This window comes from Bufo bufo, chromosome 9, assembly GCF_905171765.1.
Source record: "Bufo bufo chromosome 9, aBufBuf1.1, whole genome shotgun sequence".
In the NCBI taxonomy this organism is placed as follows: Eukaryota; Metazoa; Chordata; class Amphibia; order Anura; family Bufonidae; genus Bufo; species Bufo bufo.
This window is the reverse complement of record NC_053397.1, coordinates 137,339,655-137,366,634: the sequence shown is the minus strand read 5'-3', so window position 1 is coordinate 137,366,634 and position 26,980 is coordinate 137,339,655.

Sequence of the window (26,980 nt, the reverse complement as noted above, 5' to 3'; positions counted from 1 at the left end):
CATGGTATAACGCAGATCACCTGCACGGACTAACTAACACCCTGTGCCTAAATAACCCCCTTGGAAACCTTATGTACGGCCGGCAGAAGGAAGCCAGCCACCGCCTATGATCTGCTCCCCCTGACCGAGCCTAGTACTCCTTCCCCTGATCCCCTGCCTAACTAACGGCACGGCGTTTATTGAAGATGAGGAGCGGGGACACGGTGTCCCCTGCACCTTTACACACCGCCGCGTGGGGAGCTCACGCTGCTTCCTGGCAGAGTGCACCAGTGCGGGGGTGCCCCCCTCACCTAGGGGGCCGACCCCCCGTCGGCTGGGCACCCATACCGCGTGGGGAGCCGCATAGCTCCCTGGCATTGTGCGCCGGTGCGGGAGTGCCCCCCCTCACCTAGGGGCTGGTTATTGTGACTGGAACCCGCTGGGAGACTGAGGCCTCACCGGACTTACCTGTCACCGTGAAGGCTGACCTTTCAGGCCGTGGCTGACCCGCGTGCGTGACGCAACTTCCCGTAGATGCCCACCAAGTGCCTGTGGTCAAAACAGGAGTGCAACCGAGTCTGTGGACGTGACCGACTAGCCCCTGTAGTCGTGAGGGGACCCTACATCGAGAGTAGCGGTAACGGACCATCGCCTGTAGACTTGGTAGTATTACATCACGAGTCTGTAGTCGTGACAGACTAATGCCTGCAGTCGTGGCAGGGCTTTATAACGAGTCTGTAGTCGTGACAGACTAATGCCTGCAGTCGTGGCAGGGCTTTATAACGAGTCTGTAGTCGTGACAGACTAATGCCTGCAGTCGTGGCAGGGCTTTATAACGAGTCTGTAGTCATGACAGACTAATGCCTGCGGTCATGGCAGGGCTTTATAACGAGTCTATAGTCGTGACAGACCTGGAAATTATTATTTTTATTTTTTTAATTATGCCAACTTCCCACCAAAGGCCACGACTGTAGGCGCCACCCTGCAAGACATGTGTCAGCGGCCTGAGCATAGATAGGCCACAATACCCAGTCCCCCAAGCCCACGCAGGAGTAAAGGGGTGGCCCACGCATGCGCACCACCCCTGACTCACCTGGTGGCCATGACAGCCACAAACCCCGCAGTATCGCAAAGTAGCCAAGCACCTGCGGACCTGAATAAACAAGGACAGACGTGTGAGTGAGCGAACCCCGGCCGAGTGACCCCTCACCCACGCAACTGCTCCCTAGCTAACAACCAGCTTGTTGCGGCTGCGCCCCGAAACCGACCCACTAACTCCCAACGTACCGTATGGGCTATGAGCGGCCAGGCTACGTGCACGCGGTGTAGTGGCAATCCGAACGGAGATGCTGCTGACAAACCAGTGGGCTGTTACTAATTATGTCGCTCTGCATCTGTACATGTAATTCCCCCTTTTCACCTTAACCACCCCTTTTATTTATTTATATATTTTTTTCTATTTTTTTTTTTTATTTTAACGACTGACGCCTGCCCCAGTGTGCCTAGAACTGGTGCTGAGCAAGGAGCCCAGTTCCTAGACTGCAGTACCAGAATGGCCTGTAGGTGTCGCCCTCTCTTAAGACAAGAACCTGCTGGAGCGCCGAAGGCCAGTAAGCCGCCCTGTGAAGCCAGTGAGCGGCGTGAACGCTGCGCTGCGCGCGATGGCATGAGTGCGGGAGTGCAACTCGCCACAGAGAAGCCACAGGTGAGGGGTGACCAAGGAGGCTGTAGCACCATTCGCCAGGGGGACGCTGCATGTGTGAGCGGGGTGCCTGAACAGGAGCGGAAAGTGCGGGGAAGACACAGGTGCGGCTGGGGACAGACGGCAACGCTCGGCAGCATCACATAACATAAATAAACGAGACGGGTGGGCAGCCACCCGGCCTACCTATTCTCCGCAGCGATGAGCCCGACGCACCCGACCACGCGAACTAACAAAGAGACACGCGACTTCTCTGGAACGGATAGCCAACCCACGAGCCGATTCGAAAGCGTTCAAACCGACCAGTGGGGGCAGGAGAGCCAGGCTTAAATAGTGAAAGCCCCGCGTCCCCTCACACAAATACGGCACTCTTAATTGCCTACCACTTGTCCCCTCTATCTTATCACCATAAGATTTCCCCTTGTACATTGTGTTATTTAATGTTAATTCTCTAATTTGTCGTATTAGAGGTGCATACGGTGACTGTGACTGATACTGCTCTGGAGAAGGAGCTGTTGGCACAAAACCATTTTCTTTCCCTGAATTTTGTGTCTCACTAAAGAATTTCCTACATTGCCATTTTAAATGTCCTATTTTCCCACAATGATAACAAGTAACTTGTCCTCTGTGAAATGACACCTTTCCTTTCTGTTTGGAATATTCCCCTTTCATGGGAGGGTTTGATTTAAGATGACTTGAATTTGTTACCTGTTTTTCATCCTTTTTTTGGACAGCAACAACTTTGGCCTTAACACTACTTTTTTCATCGATCTCCCAATCCGATCAATAAAAGTTGCAGCCTCTTGTAAACTAAGCTTTCCTAATGCTAACTCCCTGGAGACTGGATCAAGGTATTTGAATCTTTTTACAAATGACTTTATCATTGAGGTGGGTTCAGAATCATCCTCAATTTCCATGACCATTCTATAAGCCTGTTCAAATTTTATTAAGAATGCAAATGGATCATCCTGTAAAGTTGGCTGTAACATGTCAAGGATTTCAAATGTAGGAGTATCTCCAGTAGTAAATAAAAGTAGTTGCCTCAATCGATCTGCTGGGGAACTATGTATTATTTCACGCTCATCATTTGTTCTTGGCGTGGTCTCTAATCTCCTTGCCATATGTGAAGGAATCCATACTTTAAATACTTTATTTTTCTGCTCATTATTAAGGTTAAACTTATCAGTATTAGATTCAAAGATATCAGCATTGTGAAATGCATCCATCTTATCATTATAAGTTGGGATATCTTTAGTAATTTTCATTAACTGATCATGTATTTTTAAATTTAGTTTGGCTGCCCTATCATGTAATTTCCTCCTCTTGATTTCCTCAGCCTCTATGTCTTCATCTACATCAGCTGGACTAGTGTCTGGAAGGTAGGACGCACCCGTATCTTTGCCACTTTTTGTAAGAACAGAAACTGTTTTCATACTTTGGCGTAATTTTGATATTAGTTGTGTCCTAGTTTCCATCTGATCTTCCAGATCTTCTATGTGTTGTGCCAAAATGTGACAATTTAGACACTCATTAAAATCAACCTCCTCTAAATGTTCTTGTGTGTCAGTATTATGTGTATCTTTAATATTCACACATATACTATGTGTCTGATTCTGTGGCTGCCTGTCTTCAAGAACTAATGTATTGAATATTTTGACCATATGTAACACATTTCTAAGTTTCTTCTGTAATTTATCTATACATAACAACTTTTTATCAATTCTTTTGTTCTCCTCTTCACATTGACTATATAAACTTGCCCATAGTTGTGCATTAGTATGACTACTCACAACTCTAAACTCCAATTTACTTTTATCAGAATAAGAATCAAGAAATTCCATTACTTACTCAGGTACAATGTCCTCGATGTCCTCTTCACGTCTTGTTTCACAGTCTATGGAAGGATCTCTGTGTAGTTTCTTCACAGGCCTCCGTCTGTAATACGTCTGGGAAGTGACACTTTGAACACGTGCAACAGATGTATGGCTCACTCCTTCTTGTATAAGTTTGTTTTTGTTGATTTCCTAAAGCTTGTAATAATAATTACTTAGTAGACCCCCTTTGCAAGCAAAAGGAAAATCAGAGAAAAAAATCTGATCGGTGGCTCGCCATTTGTTAAATATCGTCCAGCATTTCTTAATTTTGTAAGAAATGCTTCAGAAGAAGGAGCCAACAAAATATGGAGAGTTCTTGATGAAAGATAAAAGTTAAAAGGATTTAATTTGCATAAAAAGAAAGGTTACAAAGTTTAGGAAGAAAAATAAATACAGCAGATGAATCTTAAAAGGTTACAAGCAAGCAATAAACCAATTTAAAATGAGTGAAAAAGTAATTCCCTTAAAGTAATGTGTATGTGTGAATCTGTGTGTGTAGAGAGCAACAGGTGTCTTGTCAAAGAATGCTCTGCCAATGTCATGAAACAAAGCCATTTTATAGGTTGACTCTTCATAGAGTTACATTGTATCCTAAATTTACCATTCTAACAAACATATATGGTTAACAAGTAAAAACCCCCTTACATCATGATTTTCTAACTATACCTTATTTGTAAAGCTAATAATAATATGCTGAGGAGGAGGATTCCTAATCTTCCCAAATACTATTGTCGTCTCAAGAACTGTCAAAATTGACACTTCACACAAGTGCTGACCTCTCATGGTCCTTGAAATACCCTATCCTACTAAAAAGTGTTAATATGTTATTTTACACTGCGCAGTATATGGGGTGCTGTCTGCGCAGTATATGGGGTGCTGTCTGCGCAGTATATGGGGTGCTGTCTGCGCAGTATATTGGGGTGCTGTCTGCGCAGTATATTGGGGTGCTGTCTGCGCAGTATATTGGGGGTGTCTGTGAAGTATATTGTGGTGGCCTGTGCGTTAGATTTTTGGGGTCAGTGTATTACATGGGGGGCTGTGCGTTACATGTGGGGGGCAGTGTATTATATTTGGGGGCTGTTCGTTAGATGAGGTCCAGTGTATTACATGGGGGGCTGTGTGTTACATGTGGGGGGGCAGTGTATTACATGGGGGGCTGTGTGTTATATAAGGGGCAGTGTATTATATTTGGGGGAGCTGTGCAGTATGTCTGGCCTGTGTGTTAGATGTGTACAACCCTATTTTCACCCCAAATTTTTTTATTCCCTAGATCTAATCTGCCATGTCATGCTTTTTGCTACGAAAATGCAGCCAACTAGTCAGTCAGAGAAGGATGAGAAGCTGCCCCCCAGCCAGAGGGACTGCCCCACATCTGCCACCAAATCCGTCACTCACTGGATTCAGTAATCTCCGTCTCTGTGTCTCCCACAATCTATGTGTCTGTCTGCTGTGTATATGCAAACAGAAAAAGATTGATGGTGCACTGGTATGGTGCACCAATTGATACCTTCTGGCGCAAAAACACGACCCCGGTGGATAGATAAGGGGGTCTTTTATTGATGATAGACAACGCGTTTCGGAGTTGGTACACTCCTTTTTCAAGTCTAGGAAATCACAGGTTTAAAGGGGTGGAGGTTTTTTGGTACAGAATAAAAGTAAATGAAATTATATAAAAAATGTATACACGTGTTAAAAATGGATTAGGAGTAGATGTGCACGTAGGAATCTGTGCACATATACAAGTCAAATAAAACAAAGAGCAAGAGCACTAAAATGCGTCGTTTGGAGAAATTAAAATTGTCCACACATAGATGATAACACAAATGAGAACGGGTAAGGAGTTGATAGTATAGTAAATTAATATTATGACGTGAAATTAAAATAAAATAAAATGCATGGAGAAATGTGTGTATATGGGGGGATGCATGCAAACACACATGCAAGCGCATGCGTGTCCGCATGTGTAATTAAATATAGGGCTGGAGCCACTGATGGAAATAAAAAATTAATTAATTAAAATAGGCTTGAGTGCCATAGATATGGTGGTATATATCATATATAAATCAATAACGATGGTCATCATAAACAATACCACAAATGTGATGGTATAGCTGATAGTGGCTTCATTAATAGTGGTCGGATCGCTGTGTATACACATCAATAAGATGTATCCTAGTTTGGCATGGAGTCTGGAAATCTATACGTGCATAATAACAATAGTAACAAGCATGTACATATACAAACAGATGTGCCCACACCTGCACAGGCATAATGGACACAGGAGATATAAGCATGTACACAGATGTGCCCACATCACAACCATGTATAGTGAAAAGCATGGCCAGGGCAACCAAATGAGACTGGGATTGCCGGTCCCACATTGATTCAAACAATAGGAAGGAAAAATAACCAATGGATGAATAAATAGCTGAATAAGTCATAATACAATAGCCTGAATGGATGGGGGAGATGCAGCGATTGATGTACAGATGGTTCAAACCACTGTAGGATACAGACAGTGCCGACCGGAACGGCACAACTGGGGAGTGAGCCTAAAATGATTTGAATTAACAAGGTGGGCATGAGGAGATGTGGAGCACATGGCTGCTGTTCTTACCTGTCGGGTCCGTGCTGGGGCTTGGAGCGCGGCCTTGCACGCCTGCTGGAAGGCGCACTCAGAAGAGCAGGAGGGAGGGGGGCGGAGTTTGGGATTGACAGCTGTTCAGTCTGTCGGCCCGGAGCTGTCTTTGTGAACAGCGCATGCGCCGAGCGCTGTGTGGGATGTTGGCTCTCTAAGCCACAGGGAAGGGATCGCTCTCAGGGAACATACCAAAAAGGGGTGATAGCTAGATGGGGGAAATGAAAGGGGGGGGGGGGGGGGTGTGGGGTGGTTTGGAGGCTAAGGGCTGGTTGGGTGATGTGACTGAGAGTATTGGGCAGTGGTGGACTGGATGATAAGGGAAATATATGATTGGATGGACATGTAAGTGTGAATACTGGTGGGGTGGGCACAATTGGAATGGGGGAGCATTTATATTGCCCTGATATATAGATAACTGGTGTAGGGGTGATTATACAACATATAGGGACTGGTAGGGGGCTGAGCCAGTGGGATGGAACTGGTGTATGGGTACGTGGGTATATATGGGTGATTGGGGGTAAGGGATGATGGCAGGAGGGCTGTGTGCTGAAGGGAAATGATCCTATGTAAAGGGTATGTCGACAAGAGGTATGAGGTGGATGGCAAGTGGCAGCTGGGGAAATTGGTGGTAGAGGACGTGTAGTGTGGTGATGGTAGGGGCTACGGGTGATGTGAAGTGATTGGAGCATAGCTGATAAGGCAGTGGGCTGATAAGGAAAAATGCATGACCCAGAGCTAGTGGTTGGGAGAGGACTGGTCAAAAACAGTTACTCTCCAGTGATTCGTTTAAACCGTAAGGTTCTATAAAAAATAGTGGTAGGTTGTGGTGGCTCACTAGCAAGTAGTTAAGGTATGGTGCTGCAAGCTCATATAGAGGGAATCACCCCACCCTCTCTTAAAGGCAAATGTAGTAATAGAGTAATGAGCGAGCACTCATACACTTGGCAACCAAATTGACATGTGCAGAAAATATTTATTATATCCCCATAAAATACAAGTAATAAAATTTATAAGAACAATGTAGCAATAATATACAACATTACAGTCACATATTGTGGTAGATATGATCAACACTATATTCATATGACTCAATAGTGTCGATAAATTCAATAATATATATCACACCAAGAAACTTCAAGTATATGCTGTTATTTGGGAAGAGGGGGTATTATCTTCTAGCGCTCTATCCCAATTTGGGAAACTGAATGTCACTGAAAATGTTGTAGGTGTATTCACTGGGAGCGCAACATGTTCATAAAGTGTCCACAGGAATCCTGATAATGTGAAAAGTCTCTTATAGCTGATCCTTTTAAGCTCGATATGAGCTTTGGATTGGAGAAAACTTTAAATCGATGTTTGGCTTACCGTCTAGCGTCTGCTGTCTCCCTATTGCTTCAATGGAGCTTTAAATATTTGCCGGCTTATTCAGTCGCTCCATACAGCAAGCTGGTTTAAATTTCGCAGGAGTTCCAAAGATCGCAGGAGTTGCCACTCTGTTCCGCAATTTCCTTTGGTGCAGCTTTCGACGATAAGAATAGTTAATCCTTTACTGTAGAGATTTTCTTCTGTATGGCCATACAGTATTATCGGAGGCTTTTCAATGCAGGTACATCACTTGTTTCACCATACGCGTTACGGGTAGATTCACTCTCCCTTCCTCAGTGGACCAGGAAGGGAGAGTGAATGTCAATGTAGTGTGACAGATTGCAGGTTAAGGAAGAGATGCCAGAGATGTCCGTGACAAACCGTGACAAACTGAAATTTGGTAAGGGGGGAGCCGTCCGCATGCGCAAAGAAATTGCAGCTAGGGGAACGCAAAGAGCTATACTGCGATATCAGATAAACCGGGCAAGACACACCAGGAACCGGGTGGAGGGGAATCCAGGCACCCCTACTAAATTCGTCCGGCTTCGAACGCCGGACCCGGATCCTAAGTGAATCATTCCCCAGGACAACGTCATCACTAGAAAGCCCCCCCGGTTTACGACAGGAAGGAGCAACCAACTCGCTGACCCTAAGGGCCGCAAAAAAGGGCAACCTAAAACTGCCTGAAAACAGGGCCACCTCAAAGGGAGATTAGAAAACCTCAGGAAGCAGGGAAATAAGCTTGCCAAGTAAGCCAAACGAGACTGGTCGTCGACTTTCCCGGGAAAAATACTTCTTCCTCCAACCCTTTAAAGCCTGCCGAATAACGATTTGCTTGGTAACATCCGGCCACCCCTGCAGCCTAAAGTGAAACGCAATGCCCGATAGTCGACGCTGCGCAACCGCTGCAGAAACCCGCAAGGATCGCAAATACAATAACCATTCCACAGTCACCTCCAGCCGCAGATCATCGCTAGCGCCAACATCTCGTGCACCCACCATCGCCCACCATTGAACCCATGCATTACCGTGTGCCTGCCAGGTAGGAGGAGAAACCGAGGATCTGACAAGCGACATCAGTTGCTGTCCACCAAATCCCACAGGTGCGGGGGGCATTCCCGGCCCTCCTGTTCCGCTTCCGGGAGAAAGGATCGGAATTCCTGCCAACGAAAACGGGAAAGAGCATCAGCAACCTTATTTTCAACCCCCGGAACATGACGGGCCCTAAAATAAACATTTAATTCGAGACACCGAAGAACCAAGTAACGCAGTAGAGACAAGACAGGAAGAGAAGAGGAGGATAAGCTGTTGACACAATACACCACTCCCAGATTATCCGTCCAAAAAGACACATGTTTGTTGGACAACCTGTCCCCCCACAGCTCCACCGCCACAATAATGGGCAGAGTAAGGTTCTTACACAACCCCGATGACCGCCACGACTCAGGCCACTAGCGCACCAGTTCTTCCCCAGAATGGTCCCGAAACCACGAGACCCCGACGCATCCGAAAACAAAGACAACTCAGCGTTAGAGATTTCCTTGGACATGTAACACGTGTGGCCATTGTAAGACAACAAAAAGGACCTCCAGACCCATAAGTCATCTTTCAGGGACTTAGAGAGCCGGATGTGGTGCCGGGGAGATTTAACACTTCCCGCGTGGCCAACGATAGGCGACGAGCAAAAACCCGGCCCATGGGCATAACTCGGCATGCAAAACACAACAGACCTAACAGGTACTGAAGCTGCAACAAGGTAACCTTCCTAACCGACAGGAAACCATCAATCCCATAAGCTTCTGCAACTTCTCCGGCGGCAACCTGAAAACCATATCCAACGTGTCAATCTCAATGCCCAAAAACGACAGCCGTGTGACCGGGCCCTCAGTCTTCCCACCCGAAGTGGGAATGCCAAATTGCGCCATCCTTTCCAGAAAAACAGTTAACAGGGATAGGCAACCACCACCACTACCAGGGGAAACAAAAAGAGAAAATCGTCTAAATAAAGCAAAACTGATGTAGAACCTGACTCATAACGAACGACTCACTCCAGGAAAGACCCAAACATTTCAAAATAATGGCAAGAAATAGAACAACCCATAGGGAGGCACGTGTCATAATAAAAAAGGCCATCAACGCAGCAACTTAACAAGTGGAAACAATCCGGATAAACCGGAAGAAGCTGAAAATCCGACTTAGCCAGAAGGGCCCCCCTACCCGCATCCCTGACCAACGCAACCGCCCGGTCAAAGGATACATAAGACACAGACGCATCCTCAGGAGAGATGCAGTCATTCACCGACGAACCCTTAGGGTAAGAGAGATGGTGGATCAACCGGAACTTGCCTGGCTCTCTTTTCGGGACCACGCCCAACGGGGAGACCCTCAGATTAGGAAACGGCAATTCAGTAAACGGATCCCGTATCCTACCCAGAGAAACTTCCTTACCGACCTTCTCCCTGAGGACCTCGGGGAGATCACGGGCCGATTTCAGGTTATCCGAAAAAAACGGGGACCGGCTCAGAATAAAAGGGAGGAAAAAACCAAACGAAAAACCAACATGGAGCTGAGCAGCCGCCTGCCTATTGGGGTATCTGTCTAGCCAGGGGCCCATCTCTGCTACGCTCACCGGGGTCCTTCTGAGCCCCATGCTCGAACTGCTTGGGAAGCTTAACTGGGGGGCGGGAGCATTTATTAGCCGGGTGGGAACCGCCTCAGGCCGAGCACTCGTGTTTGAATCTGCACAGCCCTGCGAACCTGCAGTTACCCTCATTAAATAACCAGCATGACCCGGGTCGGCGGACGGCCACCGATCCCGGCGAAGGAGATCCCCCTGAACCAGCGGCCGCCCCTGGAAAGGGGGGTGGTCTTTGTGACACCATCAATCTAAGCCACACATCCGTGGCTTTAACCCCCCCAACCTATCTCCGGCTGCAAACCCAGACGGCGCCTAACTTCCTCATCATAGCGCCACCAGGCGCTGCCCCCATGGGACTTGTAGGCGCTATAGATGATGTCCTGAAAAAAACCCAACTCAGAACAGCGCTCGGGGTGACGCTGACCCATAACGCAACCCAACACCGAAAAAGCCTGCAACCAATTGTTCAAGGTTCTGGCGACTATGGGCCTACGTTTATACGGCTTGTCCGAAAAACGCCTTTCCTTGTCAACAGTATGTTGATCCACTGATATAAGAGACCAAATATTTACATATTGGTTAGCCCAAACCTTCTCCCGGACGGCCTCGTCCAAATGGGCACCCAAAAAACTAACCCCACAAAAACACGACTCTTTATGCACCCCCGCTAACACCGGAGCTGGCTTAGCAGGAGGAGACGGATGGGACTGGTCAGTAGTAGGCTGCAAACGATCCACTAACCGTTTTAACAGTGTAGCCATATCAGAACCCCCACCACCCACCCCCCACGCACCCGTAAATTGGTACTCACCGGACGGAGGCGGTATTGGCGCAACCGCGGGACCAGGCACGGGAACCTCAGGCTGAAGAGAAGCTGCCAGAACCAGGCTCTGAGCCCTGGAAGACCGACCAGACGTCCGCCTATTGTGCAGGGCCCGCACAGACTCCCCCAACGCGGCAACGGACCCCTCAGAGGACGACGGGGACCGCCACCGGGAGGATCTGGATCGCCTGCTCCAGGCTGAGTCACCAGACCTGCGACGCGACCGATGCCTGCAGGATCCATGGCGGCTCCGGCTCTCATGAGAGGAGGATGAAGAGCTGGACCTTCCTCTGCGGGCACGTGACCGTTCGGGGGCAGGAGGGGGAGGGGGCACGAGCGGCTGAGACAGTGCAGTGATAGGGGGAAAAGGCACCTCAGCACCACCAGGGGTCACTGCAGGCAGCATGGCCAGGGAAGGAACTGTGGAACTCAAACCCGCCTGCTGGTCATTAACGGCAGGGGGCTCAGTGACTTGAGTGGAAGGAGGGGTAGGGGGGAGACTCTGGGAAGAATGGCTGCTAACCTGCAACCCCATCCTGCTGCCTGCATGCGCATACAAATTTCCACTGACCTCATGTGAGGAGGGAAGCGCTGGAGGCCGTGGGGGGGAGGAAGGGGCGGAGCTACCGCCCTCAGCACAGAGCCGGCAGCCTGCATCTCCAGCGATCCTGCAGCTGCACTGAAATGGGAGCCGAAGGTAAGCGGGGAAGGAGGGGGGCTATGGCCGAGACACACGAGGGAGCGGATAAGCCGGGAGGACCGCCTGCCCCCCGCAGGAGCGATCGAGACACCGCACGGCTGCACCGGAACCTCAGCAGCAGGCGCACAGACAGAAGGGGGTGAGGGATCAAGAGAACCCAGGCTATACAAAAACGAGCACAGCCATCCCTCACCTCCCTCCGCCATGCGCGCCAGCAACACCTCCCTCAGACGGGCATCACCCGCGGCCATCGTAATCTCTTATACAGACAGAGCGCCGGTGCGACTCACCACGGCACCGCGCTTCTGATAAAGAGGAAGAGGATAGGCGGGGCAGCACATAAGTACCCTCCCGCTACCCGCCTCCTCTTCCTGCCGTGCACTACATTAACCCTTCATACTCCTACAACCTTAAATTCCCAAACTAGAGCCATACAAGTGCCCTAAGGAGATAGCAAGGGGGGGGGGGGGGGGGGGGAGGAGAAGGGGAAGGAGACCCCCAGTCCCTGTCTACCCTCCCTAAACAGTCGGGCAGCCACCAGAGGCACCGGCCGGTTTAACAGGCGTACCAGTAGCTACTCCAGCCACCGGTGTCCCACCAACCCCCACCTCCATAGCCCCCCCAGCTCCAGCAGCCAGAGACACATCACACGTCTGTCCGCTAGGAGCAACCCCTTTTCCAGGAGCCGCCTCCCGCGGACAAACCGCTGGGCCAGCAGACACTTCCATTACGGAATTCATTACAGCATTCATATTCATTACTTTGTTATCGCTGCCGGCCTCCCTCAATACTTGGGCGCTGGTTACCACTACCTCCCCCTTTCCAGCGCTTGATTCAGCGCCGTAGGAGGAGGCAGAGGCCCCAGCAATAAGCTCGGTCTTTATATATTCGCCTACTGCACTGGGGGATACGAACCCCTCTTTTAATCTCTTAGCCTTTTTGGCCCTCTTAACATTCTTTATCTTTTTTATTAAAATTTTAATGGGGAACTGTTGCGCTGTAGAACCACTGCTCCCAGCCACACCAGTCCCAGCTTCTCCTGCTGCTGCCACTCCCGCCGCCACTGTGCGCTGCTGCTTGGGCGCGTCCCCGGACACACCCCCAGCTCCACTCCCAGACAAGGGAGCATCGCTGGGAGCATCCCCAGGCACGCCCCCAGCCACGCTCACTGCACCGCCTCCCGTCTCCATCTCCAGGACCTTTAGGCTCCGCCCATGTGTGGGAGGAGCAGCGTCCCCACCGTACCGCCTCAGCTCCACGCCACAAGCGCTCACCGAGGCAGCGGACGGGGACACTTTTTCCATGGGAGCGGACCCCAGCGCCAAGCCACTCCCCCCTCCCACAGGAGAGCAGCCCACAGCGCAAGGGGCTCCCAACTGGCCAGTACCGCAGCTAGCCCCGCCTCCTCTATTGCCGGCAAGATCGGCGTCCTGGGCCATCTTTCCTGCACCTGACCCCGCCATGACAGCGGGACCCAGAGGACCAACCTGCGGCTCACCCTGCATGGACTTTTCAGCCCGCACAAAGGGAGCCACAGGAACATATACATAGCGTATTTCAATTTTTTGGTCTTTGTTCTTTTTGCTCTTTTTGTTTTTTTTCTTCCCTTCTCTGTCTTTCAATAATTCATCGCCAAAGGCAAAATCCTTGAACTCCATAGGGGATTCTAGCAGCCGGATCTGTTCCATCAGACCCCCACCGCTCCCGCTCGCTTCCTCGCTGAAGTCGCTTGCATAGGAGGCAGATGGAGGTAATCCAACTTGTTCAGCTGGGATCCCACTTCTGCACTCCAGGCTCTGCAACGGCTCCCGGAATTCAGGGGGTGCAGGTGCAGGCTCAAGCTGGGCTTTCACCCTGGACCCAGTTACTTCACCGGGTTTTGGGCTGTCTGCCTCACTACTGCCCTCACCACACTGCTCCCCTTTCCTCTCCATTTCCATAAAGCGGTCCTCATTTACCAGCTTTTCTCTGAAAGGACTGCTTTCATTCAGCAGCCTCTCCTTTTCCACCTTGGCAGCTTCAATCACCACCTTTAGGTCCCTGATCCTCTCCGCTATAGGGAGTCTCTTTCTGCTAGAAGTATTGTTTGCTTTAATCCTTTCAAGCTTTAGCTAATTTCTCAGAGCTTTGAGGTGTCGCCCCAGCTCCTTATACTTCTGTAGGTTGGCTGCTACCCGGGAGCTGTAGGTGGCGGTGGACTCTCCCTCCCACCGGGACCCCCAACCTACCTGGGACGACACCTCCATAGCCTCAGCAGGGACTTCACCTTTCCTTCTTGGGTCTTCATGGGGGACCTGGCTGTTATCACCAGGTTTTTTGACCCCACTTCCACTCAGGGCCGGTTGCCTGGACCCCCTGCTCCCCCCCGACCCTGACCGGAGAGCAGGGGTCCTCGTCTTAGACACCATGACACCATGGTCCAAGACCCCACCAACTAGGGAGAGGTAGGGCCTGTGCTAGGAGTAGATGTTAAAAACTCCCTGAAAGACAGGTGGCTCCACAGGGGAAAAGTTGCTGAATCACCCTGGAGCCAGTGGCGTAACTACCGGGGAAGCAGCTGCTTCGGGGCCCGGGCTGCCAACAGGGCCCAGCGCCCCGGCAGCGTGTGTCACAGTTTATTTTCAAGTTAGTTAAATATCCATTCTCAGGGCCCCTTCACAGCAGCAGCGGCGGCTGACCAGGCCCCCTCGCTAATGTGATCTAATCTTACTGTCTCCTAAAGTCTCCTGATGTGTCTGGGATTCGAACCCACAACCTCCAATGTATCAGTGTATCAGAGGCAAAGCATATACCCACACAGTCATAAAGGCTGCATTGTAACAGTAGAAGTCTCATATTTTTTCAGTCAGCAGCAAGGCAGCTTTTATGGTCTTGTGGTTAAGTGCTTTGCCTCTTATACAGAAGGTCGTGGGTTCGAATCCCAGCAGAAACTTTTTTGAAATACAAGCACTGACTACATATATGGACATACAGGACATATGCAGGACACAATACAGGGCGGGACACAGGAAGAGGCTGCATCGCATCGCATCGCTGACATGGAGGTAAGTAGAAGTGTTTATTTTATTTTTTTAATACCCGACTGTTACTGCCATGGGGGGAGCGGGAGGCACTTGATACTGGCACATGGGGGAGGGGGGTTGGCACCTGATACTGGCACATGGGGGGGGGGGAGAAAGGCACCTGATACTGGCACATGGGGGGTGAGAGGGGTTGGCACCTGATACTAGCACCTGGGGGGAGGGTGGGTTGGAACCTGATACTGGCACATGGGGGGGGGGGGGGAGAGGCACCTGATACTGGCACATGGGGGGGGAGAGGGGTTGGCACCTGATACTGGCACCTGGGGGGAGGGTGGGTTGGAACCTGATACTGGCACATGGGGGGGGGGAGAGAGGCACCGGATACTGGCACATGGGGGGGAGGGAGAGAGGCACCGGATACTGGCACATGGGGGGGAGGGAGAGAGGCACCGGATACTGGCACATGGGGGGAGGGAGAGAGGCACTTGATACTGGCACTTTTTTTTGTGGAGGGGGGGAGATGGCACTATGATATTGGGACATGTGGGGGGGGGGGGAGAGAGGCACTTGATACTGGCACATGATGGGGGGGCATCTATGGGGACACTTACTGGCACATTATTGGGGGGCATTATGGGGGACACTAGGCCGGCAGCCTATCAGAGGCCGGACACTGAGGGGCATCCACTGGGGCACTATATATGGTGCATTTTATACTGGTACATTATGGGGGGCACTAGCAGGAAGGGGGGAGAGGAGCACTATAGGGGAATTTACTGGGGGCACTATATAGGGGTATTTTATACTGGGACATTATGGGGGCACTATGGGGACATTAGCTTAACTGGGGGCATTACAAGGGGGTATTTTTGCACTGTCACATTATAAGGAGAATTATTACTACTGGGGGGGGCATTATGGTGGGCTTTATTACTCCCCATGGTATGACCCCCTAGTAGCAGCACCAGCCTCACCCTGCTCTGCTATCCCTCTGCCCCTTCTCCAAATCCTTATTATGAAATCTTTCTCATTAGGATAAAGTACAACATCAGTGTCAGCAGAGCGGGTGCCGCCATACAGAGTGATCGAGTTAGACGGCCTTCTTCCCAACCCTCCCTCTCCCGGGGCTGTCTTCTAAGGCGGCACGACCCCTCTTGAGTGAGACGGTGGTGTCCATCTCATTTGTCACCACCGCCTCCCCCCGCGCACCACCCCCGGCTTCCTCGGTCTCAGGGCCCGGTTTTGCCACCCGTCCTGAGGACCTTACATCCCCACCAGAGGGGGGCGCGGGGCCTCCCGAAGGCCCTCCCTCCTTCGCCCCCGGTCTCCCACCTTCAACCTCCTCCCCAGAAGAAGAGGAGGCGGAGGTCTCATCCAAGGTGAGAAACCGGTTGGAGAGCTCCAGAGGGGAGTCGGTTAGGCCCTCCCTGGCTACTTTGGTCGAGCCGGGTCTTTTCTTAGTACGGCGTTTCCGTCTAATTATTTTGGACTCCGTCCCGCTATCCTCTGCGGCGCTTTCATAGTGCGAGGACAGAGTCCCCTCGGCACGCTCCAGTCTTTCGTTCTCCTCATTCAGCTCCCTGTCCCCTAGGGTCTCCGATGCAGGAGGGGCAGCCGCTTGGGAAGGGGCAGGCATCACCCCAGGACGGGGTTCCTCCCGCTCCCTCTCCGCCTGGCGCCTCTCCCTCCGCCTCTGCCGGGACGGACCATCTTTGTTCTTCACCGACCCCTGAACTCTGCCGTCTCCGCCAGCACCCGCCTCAGCCGAAGGGACCTCCCGGCCCGCTCCTGCGTGAGCTCGGGCCGCATTGACCTCAGAGAGAGGACAACGACTGAAAGGGTGACCGAGTTTACCGCACAGGTTGCATCTAATCTCCCCACAAGATGCGGCTAGATGACCGGTCCCCCCACACAGCGCGCACTTCTGCACTTGGCAGCTGGCGCTGAAGTGTGAGGGGCTGCCGCACTTGTGACAGAGCTTAGGCTGCCCCCTGTAGAAAACCAAAATCCTGTCACGGCCGATAAAGGCAGATGATGGAATGTGGGAAACCGTACTCCCCAGACGCTTGAGTTTGATGTTAAACGTCCAGGCGCCCGACCAAATGCCAAACTCGTCCAGGTTCTTGGATGGAACCCCCTGGATCTCTCCATACCTGCCCAGCCAGGTCATGATGTCAACACAAGAGAGCGACTCGTTACGGGTCAAAACGGTCACTCTCTTGACCTCACTCTGACGGGTTATTGCTTTCGCAAGGAAACCGCGCCAGTCCGGCGTGTTCTTCGCCAGCTCATACCCGGACCAGAAGAGCTCCAGCCCCTCCGGCCGGACAAAGCTGACGTCGAACTCCTTGGAGCCGTACGGATGGATCAAGGCAAAGATGTCGGTCGCCTTGAAACCCATCCCAAGCAGGAGCTCCGCCACCCTCTTTCTTGTAGGGCAAGCTTCATCGCTACTCCACTTGAGACAGACCACATTCCGTCTGACCCCAGGGCCGGTTGTAGGTGACGACCAGGCGGTCTCGCCCCCGTTCTGCTCTCGGAAAGCCCTCACGCCATGTCTGTTGAACCAGAACGACAGATCAACCTTCTTTCCCTCTACAGTGATGGAGCTCTCCCCCTTTTTGAGGGCCTCCAGCAGTCGCCGCTGCAGTTCACCATCACCGGACTGTGAGAGCGAGGAAGCCAACGAGGACAGCCTCTCCCCCCCCACGGCCGCAGCCACACTGGCATAACTTCTGCCAGGCGCCACGGACGCGGGAGGGGCAGCCGAGCCGGCCCCCCCTCCCCCACCATGCCTAACGCAGCCACTGCACCCCGTCCCCCCGGAGGGGCCGCACGGGGGCCCGCAGCCGCTTTCTCAGCGGCCGATCGCCCCCCCCGCATCCACCCCACCACCAGAGACCGGGCCCGCAGCCCCAACACACTCCCGCACACTCTTTTGGCCACTGACCCCAGAAGCCCGAGAGGCCACGGAGGCACCGGCCGGTCTAACAGGCGCACCAGCAGCTACTCCAGCCACCGGTGTCCCACCGACCCCCACCTCCATAGCCCCCCCAGCCCCAGCGGCCAGAGACCCATCACACGTTTGTCCGCCAGGAGCAACCCCTTTTCCAGGAGCCGCCCCCTGCGAACAAACCGCTGGGCCAGCAGAGACATTCATTACAGTATTCGTATTCACATCTATGTTATCGCTGCCGGCCTCCCTCAATACTTGGGCGCCGGTTACCATTACCTCCCCCTTTCCAGCGCTTGATTCAGCGCCGGAGGAGGAGGCAGAGGCCCCAGCAATAAACCCGGTCTTTACGTATTCGGCCACTGCACTGGGGGATACAAACCCAGCTTTTAACCTCTTAGCCTTTTTGGCCCTCTTAACATTCTTCACCTTTTTTATTTTAATTTTAATGGGGAACTGGTGCGCTGTAGAACCACTGCTCCCAGCCACACCAGTCCCCGCTTCTCCTGCTGCCGCCACTCCCGCCGCCACTGTGCGCTGCTGCTTGGGCGCGTCCCCGGACACACCCCCAGCTCCGCCCCCAGACAAGGGAGCATCGCCGGGAGCATCCCCAGCCACGCCCCCAGCCGCGCTCACCGCACCGTCTCTCGTCCCCATCTCCAGGACCTTTAGGCTCCGCCCATGTGTGGGAGGAGCAGCGTCGCCGCCGTACCGCCTCAGCTCCACGCCACAAGCGCTCACCGAGGCGGCGGACGGGGACACTTTTTCCATGGGAGCGGACCCCAGCGCCAAGCCACTCCCCCCTCCCACAGGAGAGCAGCCCACAGCGCCGGGGGCTCCCAACTGGCCAGCACCGCAGCTAGCCCCGCCTCCTCTATTGCCGGCAAGACCGGCGTCCTGCGCCGTCTTTCCAGCACCTGACCCCGCCATGACAGCGGGACCCAGAGGACACACCTGCGGCTCACCCTGCACAGACTTTTCAGCCCGCACAGAGGGAGCCACAGGAACATATACATAGCGAACTTCAAATTTCTGTTCTTTGTTCTTTTTGCTTTTTTTGTTTTTTTTCTTCCCTTCTCTGTCTTGCAATAATTCATCGCCAAAGGCAAAATCCTTAAATTCCATAGGGGATTCCAGCAGCCGGATCTGTTCCATAAGACCCCCACCGCTCCCGCTCTCTTCCTCGCTGAAGTCACTTGCATAGGAGGCGCTGTCGTCAGATGGTGGCAATCCAACTTGCTCAGCTGAGATCCCACTTCTGCACTCCTGGCTCTGCAGCGGCTCCTGGAATTCAGGGGGTGCAGGGGCAGGCTCAGGCTGGGCTGTCACCCTGGACCCAGTTACCTCACTGGGTTTTGGGATGTCTGCCTCACTATCACTGCCCTCACCACACTGCCCCCCTTTCCTCTCCATTTCCATGAAGCGGTCCTCATTTTCCAGCTTTTCCCTGAAAGGACCGCTTTCATTAAGCAGCTTCTCCTTTTCCACCACGGCAGCTTCAATCACTGCCTTTAGGTCCCTGATCCTCTCCGCAATAGGGAGTCTCTTCCTGCTGGAGGTATTATTTGCTTTAATTCTTTCAAGCTTGAGCTCATTTCTCAGAGCTTTGAGGTGTCGCCCCAGCTCCTTATACTTCTGTAGGTTGGCTGCTACCCGGGAGCTGTAGGTGGCGGTGGAATCTCCCTCCCACCGGGACCCCCAACCTACCTGGGACGACACCTCCATAGCCTCCGCAGGGACTTCACCTTTCCTTCTTGCGTCTTCATGGGGGACCTGGCTGTTATCACCAGGTTTCTTGACCCCACTTCCGCTCAGGGCCGGTTGCCTGGACCCCCTGCTCCCCCCCGACCCTGACCGGAGAGCAGGGGTCCTCGTCTTGGACACCATGGTCCAAGACCCCACCAACTCCCTAGGGAGAGGCAGGGTCTGGACTGGGAGTAGATGTTAAAACTCCCTGGAAGACAGGTGGCTCTACAGGGGAAAAGCTGGTGAATCACCCTGGAGCAAAAGCTGGGATGCAGGAGCTTCACACAGGCACGTCTGATCACTGCAGCTGCTAGCACCAGACTGAGCTCAGCAATCTCCGCCTCTGTGTCTCCTAAACACTGCTTACACCCTGACCATATCTCCTAAACACTGCTTACACTGTGACCGTATCTCCTACACACTGCTTACACTGTGACCGTATCTCCTAAACACTGCTTACACTGTGACTGTATCTCCTAAACACTGCTTACACTGTGACCGTATCTCCTACACACTGCTTACACTGTGACCGTATCTCCTACACACTGCTTACACTGTGACTGTATCTCCTAAACACTGCTTACACTGTGACTGTATCTCCTAAACACTGCTTACACTGTGACTGTATCTCCTAAACACTGCTTACACTGTGACCGTATCTCCTACACACTGCTTACACTGTGACCGTATCTCCTAAACACTGCTTACACTGTGACCGTATCTCCTACACACTGCTTACACTGTGACCGTATCTCCTAAACACTGCTTACACTGTGACCGTATCTCCTAAACACTGCTTACACTGTGACCGTATCTCCTACACACTGCTTACACTGTGACCGTATCTCCTACACACTGCTTACACTGTGACCGTATCTCCTACACACTGCTTACACTGTGACCGTATCTCCTAAACACTGCTAACACTGTGACCGTATCTCCTAAACACTGCTAACACTGTGACCGTATCTCCTAAACACTGCTTACACTGTGACTGTATCTCCTAAACACTGCTACTCTTTTTATTATAAAAGTACAAAACTTTACAAAATAAAACAAACAATTTCAAATAAAACAATACTCATAAAACAATGTTATTACTGGCCCAGCCACATACATCCACACTCACACTCACATTCATGCCCCAACAACATATCAAACTTAACAACTATCCTTATAACTATAAAACCTTACCTGGCCGCCCGGCTGTAAAACCCAAACAGAAATAGGACTAATCGTCATAAACAGAAAAGTATATAATGAATAGAAAATAACAAACATAAACATAAATAAATCAATATAACTAAATAAATAAAGGCGACCTTTGCCAAAAAAAACAACAACAAGGCGACTTTGCCAAATACATACATAATTATTTATATATTTTTCTTTTTTTTTTTCCTTTTTTTCTTTTTCTCCCGTCACCTGTTTATAGAAAAATCACCAGCCTAACCTATTCTATCCCTACTCACACTATCCTTTTACCCATCACCCGACACCCAGGGCTGACCTTCGCCTCATGTCTCTATCATGTCCGCATAGTCCAAGGCCAGCCCTTCCTTCACCACCCACATCTAGCCCCTCGCCCCATGTCCTCCCATGTCCGCATAGTCCAGGGCTAGATGCAGGCCTCCCCACTCAAAACACAAAAGGACACATAAAATTATCCCCCCCTTCCTCACCCACCCAACCTAACTAACTAATCCCAACTTTCCCTCCTCTAGCAAACATAACTCACATAACTACATAACAAACTCCCGAAGGCCCAAGTTCGGTCTTTGCAAGCCTTTTTCAAAACCTCAACTTACTACAAAACAAAAATCTAGTGTGGAAGCGTCAGCCCACCACCAGGAACAGTACGACTAGACTTACGGTACATCAAAAGCAAAGCCTCTCCAGAGGAGAGAGGCCCTACTGGTACCCAGTCTCTCATACTCAAGAGAACGCACCTTCACCAGGCCACCCAAGATGTTCCTACAAACCTCGTCCACCGGGAGGACTTTCTGCTGCGTAGAAACTAAACACCGTGCGTTCCACGTGTAGAACCTAACCACTATGCTAACTAAAAAACTTGTGCACGGGTCCCTCCTTCCCAGGTCTCTGAACACTCCGTAGGCCCACTCCGCATAGGAGAGGCTGGCTAGCCTGGGCCAGCCAATGGAAGCTCCCACCCGTTCATACACCTCTGTATTAAAAGGACAATGAAGCAGGAAGTGCTCCATACTTTCCAGTATGGAGCCGCACTCCTCCCGGGGACAACCCCTTTCCTCAGAGTTCCTGTACTTCAGGTTGTCCCTTACATACAGCCTCCCGTGAAAGCAGCGCCAAGCCAAGTCCCAAAACTTCAAGGGGATCCTTGCAGAATTTAGCAACTGTAACCCCTTGTCTAGATCCCGGCTTGGGCAATCCTTGAGGGCCAGGGGCTTCTGAAAGTGGGACAACAAGACCCTCTCGTCAAGGGATCTCCTTGACAGGGTCCTGATTTCCCTCACCTCCAAACCCCACCGGCGGATCACCTTCAGAATCGGGGTGACATAAGCCGGAAGATATCCGTGAGGCGTACGCAAGTCCTTCACTCGCCCTCCTGTCTCCCATTCCTGGAAGAAAGGCCGAAACCACCCCCTGCAGGAGACTATCCACGGAGGAGCCCTCTCCATCCAGAGGTTTGCCAAATTGATCTTAACAAAGGTGTTCACGAGAAACACCACGGGGTTGACCATAGATAACCCCCCTAGTCTCCTCGTGCGATAAGTCACCTCTCTCTTGATCAGGTTCAGCCTATTCCCCCATAAAAGCTGGAAGAACAGGCTATAAACCCGAGTCCAGAGAGGCTCTGGCAAGATACACACGCTACCCAAATAGATAAGCAAAGGGAGAAGGTAAGTCTTGATCAGATTCACCCTTTCCCTGAGGGTCAAAGACCAACCCTTCCACTGGCCGACCTTCTGAGCGGCGATCTTGAGCCTGTCGTCCCAATTTTGGGTGGGATAATCCCCGTGGCCGAAACGGATGCCTAGAACTTTTGCTGACGACTGAGGCCCCGGAAGGGTGTCCGGGAGATCGAAAACTGGATCACCCCCTCCCAGCCAGAGACTCTCGCACTTATCCTGATTGATCATGGACCCGGATGCCTCCGAGTAGCTGTCCACCTCAGACATCACGTACTCCGCCTCCCCTCTCGAGGACACGAAAACGGTGACGTCGTCGGCGTACGCTACTGCCCTCAGAGCGGCTTCCGGCGCTGCCGGATCCATCCCGACTCCCGCCAACGGACCACGATCGATCCTCTTAAGAAAGGGATCGATCGCGAACACGTATAAAAGCGGGCTCAAAGGACAACCCTGACGAACGCCAGACCCAACCTCGAAAGAGCAGCCAGACCAACCGTTCACAAGCGGGAAACTCTCCGCCCCCGCGTACAAGATCTTTAACCAATCAACAAACCCCCCCGGCAGGCCGTACTTCAGAAGGACCGACCAGAGGTACTCGTGGTTCACCCGATCGAACGCCTTTGCCTGATCTAAGGACAGCATGTACCCCTTCCAGTGACCCGCTCTACTCCGCTCCACTGCCTCTCGGACACCGAGCACAGCACTAAGAGTACTGCGGCCTGGAACCGAGCAATGCTGGGCCACCGAAAGGAGCTGGGGTGCAAATTTCACCAACCGATTGAACAGTATCTTGGCCAGAATCTTTCTGTCCGTATTGAGAAGCGCTATGGGACGCCAGTTCTCGATACGGCTCGGATCTTTACCCTTTGACAGAAGGATCAGGGCTGACCTCCTCATTGACTTCGGCAGAGTGCCCGAGGATAGACACTCATTGAATACCTCAGTCAAGAGGGGACATAAAGAGTCCTTAAAGGCCTTATAAAACTCGGATGTTAAGCCATCCGGGCCCGGCGACTTCTTCAGAGCTAACCCTTCCACCGCCAGGATTACTTCCTCCTTCCTGATCTCTTCCACCAAAACGTCAAAAGAGAGGTGAGCTCCCGACTCAGGGGCGATGTCAGCCAGGAAAGCCGACATCTTGTCCCGATCCAGATCCTTCTTTCCCAAGAGGCGCGAGTAGAAGGATCTGACGACTTCTAGGATCCCCGATCTGGACCGGTTCAGAGATCCCGTACTATCGACCAGTCCCGTCACCAACTTACTACTCACTGACATCTTGCAGTTTCTGTAAGGGTCGGGCGAGCGGTACTTCCCGAAGTCCCTCTCAAAAACCAAAGACGTGTGCCTATCGTACTGGCACCCCCTGAGCAAAGATTTCACCCTGGAGATATCCTCGCGGCTACCTCCAGTCGAGACCAGACGCTCGAGTTTCCTCCTCAGACCCTGATACAGGCGGTACCTGTCCAGGGACCTGAGGCTCGAGAGCTGGCGGAAGAACTTTGCCGCCCGATCTTTGAATATCTCCCACCACTCTGACTTAGTATCACAGAGATCCAGCAAAGTTACCTGACTCTGAAGGAAGTCCTCAAAGGATTGTCTCACCTCCGCTTCCTCCAGGACTCCCGAATTCAGCTTCCAGTAACCTCTTCCCATTTGGGGGGACTCTGAAATATTCAAAGAAAACATAATCAGACAGTGATCGGAGAATTCTACCTCTACGACCCTTAAGGGCGAAAAAATAGCCTCTTCCTTTAAATAAAACCTGTCTATTCTAGACCTAGTCTGACTTCCTCTATAATAAGTGAAACCCCCGTGGCCTGGGGTATGCCTGATGTGGACATCCACCAGGCGAGCCTCGCTAGCTACGCTATTTAAAGAGATGCTATCGTAAGCCAGCCGGTCTCTGGCGCCTCCCCTATCCTGGGACCTCGTGATCGTGTTGAAATCCCCTCCAAAGACCACTTGCCGACTCGTAAAAAGAAAAGGCTTGATCCTCATAAAGAGACTTTTCCTGTCCCGTTTGGTCTGGGGCCCATAGATGTTAATTAGGCGCAGTTCTTGTCCCTTCATGAGGACATCCAGGATCAAACACCTCCCCATTTCCAACTCGATCACTCGTCGGCTTTCTACCGGCGCGGTAAAAAGGACCGCCACTCCGCTATACGGCTCGGCCGCAAGAGACCAGTAGGAGGGCCCTGATCTCCACTCCCTCCTGGCTTCGTGAATCGCCGCCAAATCTGGCAGCCTGGTCTCTTGCAAAAACAAAACGTCAGCCCCAATTCGGCTGAGAAAATCAAAGGCCGCGAAACGAGCCGCATCCGACTTAATGCTGGCGACATTAATGGTCGCCAGCGTCAGCAGAGCGGGTGCCGCCATACAGAGTGATCGAGTTAGACGGCCTTCTTCCCAACCCTCCCTCTCCCGGGGCTGTCTTCTAAGGCGGCACGACCCCTCTTGAGTGAGACGGTGGTGTCCATCTCATTTGTCACCACCGCCTCCCCCCGCGCACCACCCCCGGCTTCCTCGGTCTCAGGGCCCGGTTTTGCCACCCGTCCTGAGGACCTTACATCCCCACCAGAGGGGGGCGCGGGGCCTCCCGAAGGCCCTCCCTCCTTCGCCCCCGGTCTCCCACCTTCAACCTCCTCCCCAGAAGAAGAGGAGGCGGAGGTCTCATCCAAGGTGAGAAACCGGTTGGAGAGCTCCAGAGGGGAGTCGGTTAGGCCCTCCCTGGCTACTTTGGTCGAGCCGGGTCTTTTCTTAGTACGGCGTTTCCGTCTAATTATTTTGGACTCCGTCCCGCTATCCTCTGCGGCGCTTTCATAGTGCGAGGACAGAGTCCCCTCGGCACGCTCCAGTCTTTCGTTCTCCTCATTCAGCTCCCTGTCCCCTAGGGTCTCCGATGCAGGAGGGGCAGCCGCTTGGGAAGGGGCAGGCATCACCCCAGGACGGGGTTCCTCCCGCTCCCTCTCCGCCTGGCGCCTCTCCCTCCGCCTCTGCCGGGACGGACCATCTTTGTTCTTCACCGACCCCTGAACTCTGCCGTCTCCGCCAGCACCCGCCTCAGCCGAAGGGACCTCCCGGCCCGCTCCTGCGTGAGCTCGGGCCGCATTGACCTCAGAGAGAGGACAACGACTGAAAGGGTGACCGAGTTTACCGCACAGGTTGCATCTAATCTCCCCACAAGATGCGGCTAGATGACCGGTCCCCCCACACAGCGCGCACTTCTGCACTTGGCAGCTGGCGCTGAAGTGTGAGGGGCTGCCGCACTTGTGACAGAGCTTAGGCTGCCCCCTGTAGAAAACCAAAATCCTGTCACGGCCGATAAAGGCAGATGATGGAATGTGGGAAACCGTACTCCCCAGACGCTTGAGTTTGATGTTAAACGTCCAGGCGCCCGACCAAATGCCAAACTCGTCCAGGTTCTTGGATGGAACCCCCTGGATCTCTCCATACCTGCCCAGCCAGGTCATGATGTCAACACAAGAGAGCGACTCGTTACGGGTCAAAACGGTCACTCTCTTGACCTCACTCTGACGGGTTATTGCTTTCGCAAGGAAACCGCGCCAGTCCGGCGTGTTCTTCGCCAGCTCATACCCGGACCAGAAGAGCTCCAGCCCCCCCGGCCGGACAAAGCTGACGTCGAACTCCTTGGAGCCGTACGGATGGATCAAGGCAAAGATGTCGGTCGCCTTGAAACCCATCCCAAGCAGGAGCTCCGCCACCCTCTTTCTTGTAGGGCAAGCTTCATCGCTACTCCACTTGAGACAGACCACATTCCGTCTGACCCCAGGGCCGGTTGTAGGTGACGACCAGGCGGTCTCGCCCCCGTTCTGCTCTCGGAAAGCCCTCACGCCATGTCTGTTGAACCAGAACGACAGATCAACCTTCTTTCCCTCTACAGTGATGGAGCTCTCCCCCTTTTTGAGGGCCTCCAGCAGTCGCCGCTGCAGTTCACCATCACCGGACTGTGAGAGCGAGGAAGCCAACGAGGACAGCCTCTCCCCCCCCACGGCCGCAGCCACACTGGCATAACTTCTGCCAGGCGCCACGGACGCGGGAGGGGCAGCCGAGCCGGCCCCCCCCTCCCCCACCATGCCTAACGCAGCCACTGCACCCCGTCCCCCCGGAGGGGCCGCACGGGGGCCCGCAGCCGCTTTCTCAGCGGCCGATCGCCCCCCCGCATCCACCCCACCACCAGAGACCGGGCCCGCAGCCCCAACACACTCCCGCACACTCTTTTGGCCACTGACCCCAGAAGCCCGAGAGGCCACGGAGGCACCGGCCGGTCTAACAGGCGCACCAGCAGCTACTCCAGCCACCGGTGTCCCACCGACCCCCACCTCCATAGCCCCCCCAGCCCCAGCGGCCAGAGACCCATCACACGTTTGTCCGCCAGGAGCAACCCCTTTTCCAGGAGCCGCCCCCTGCGAACAAACCGCTGGGCCAGCAGAGACATTCATTACAGTATTCGTATTCACATCTATGTTATCGCTGCCGGCCTCCCTCAATACTTGGGCGCCGGTTACCATTACCTCCCCCTTTCCAGCGCTTGATTCAGCGCCGGAGGAGGAGGCAGAGGCCCCAGCAATAAACCCGGTCTTTACGTATTCGGCCACTGCACTGGGGGATACAAACCCAGCTTTTA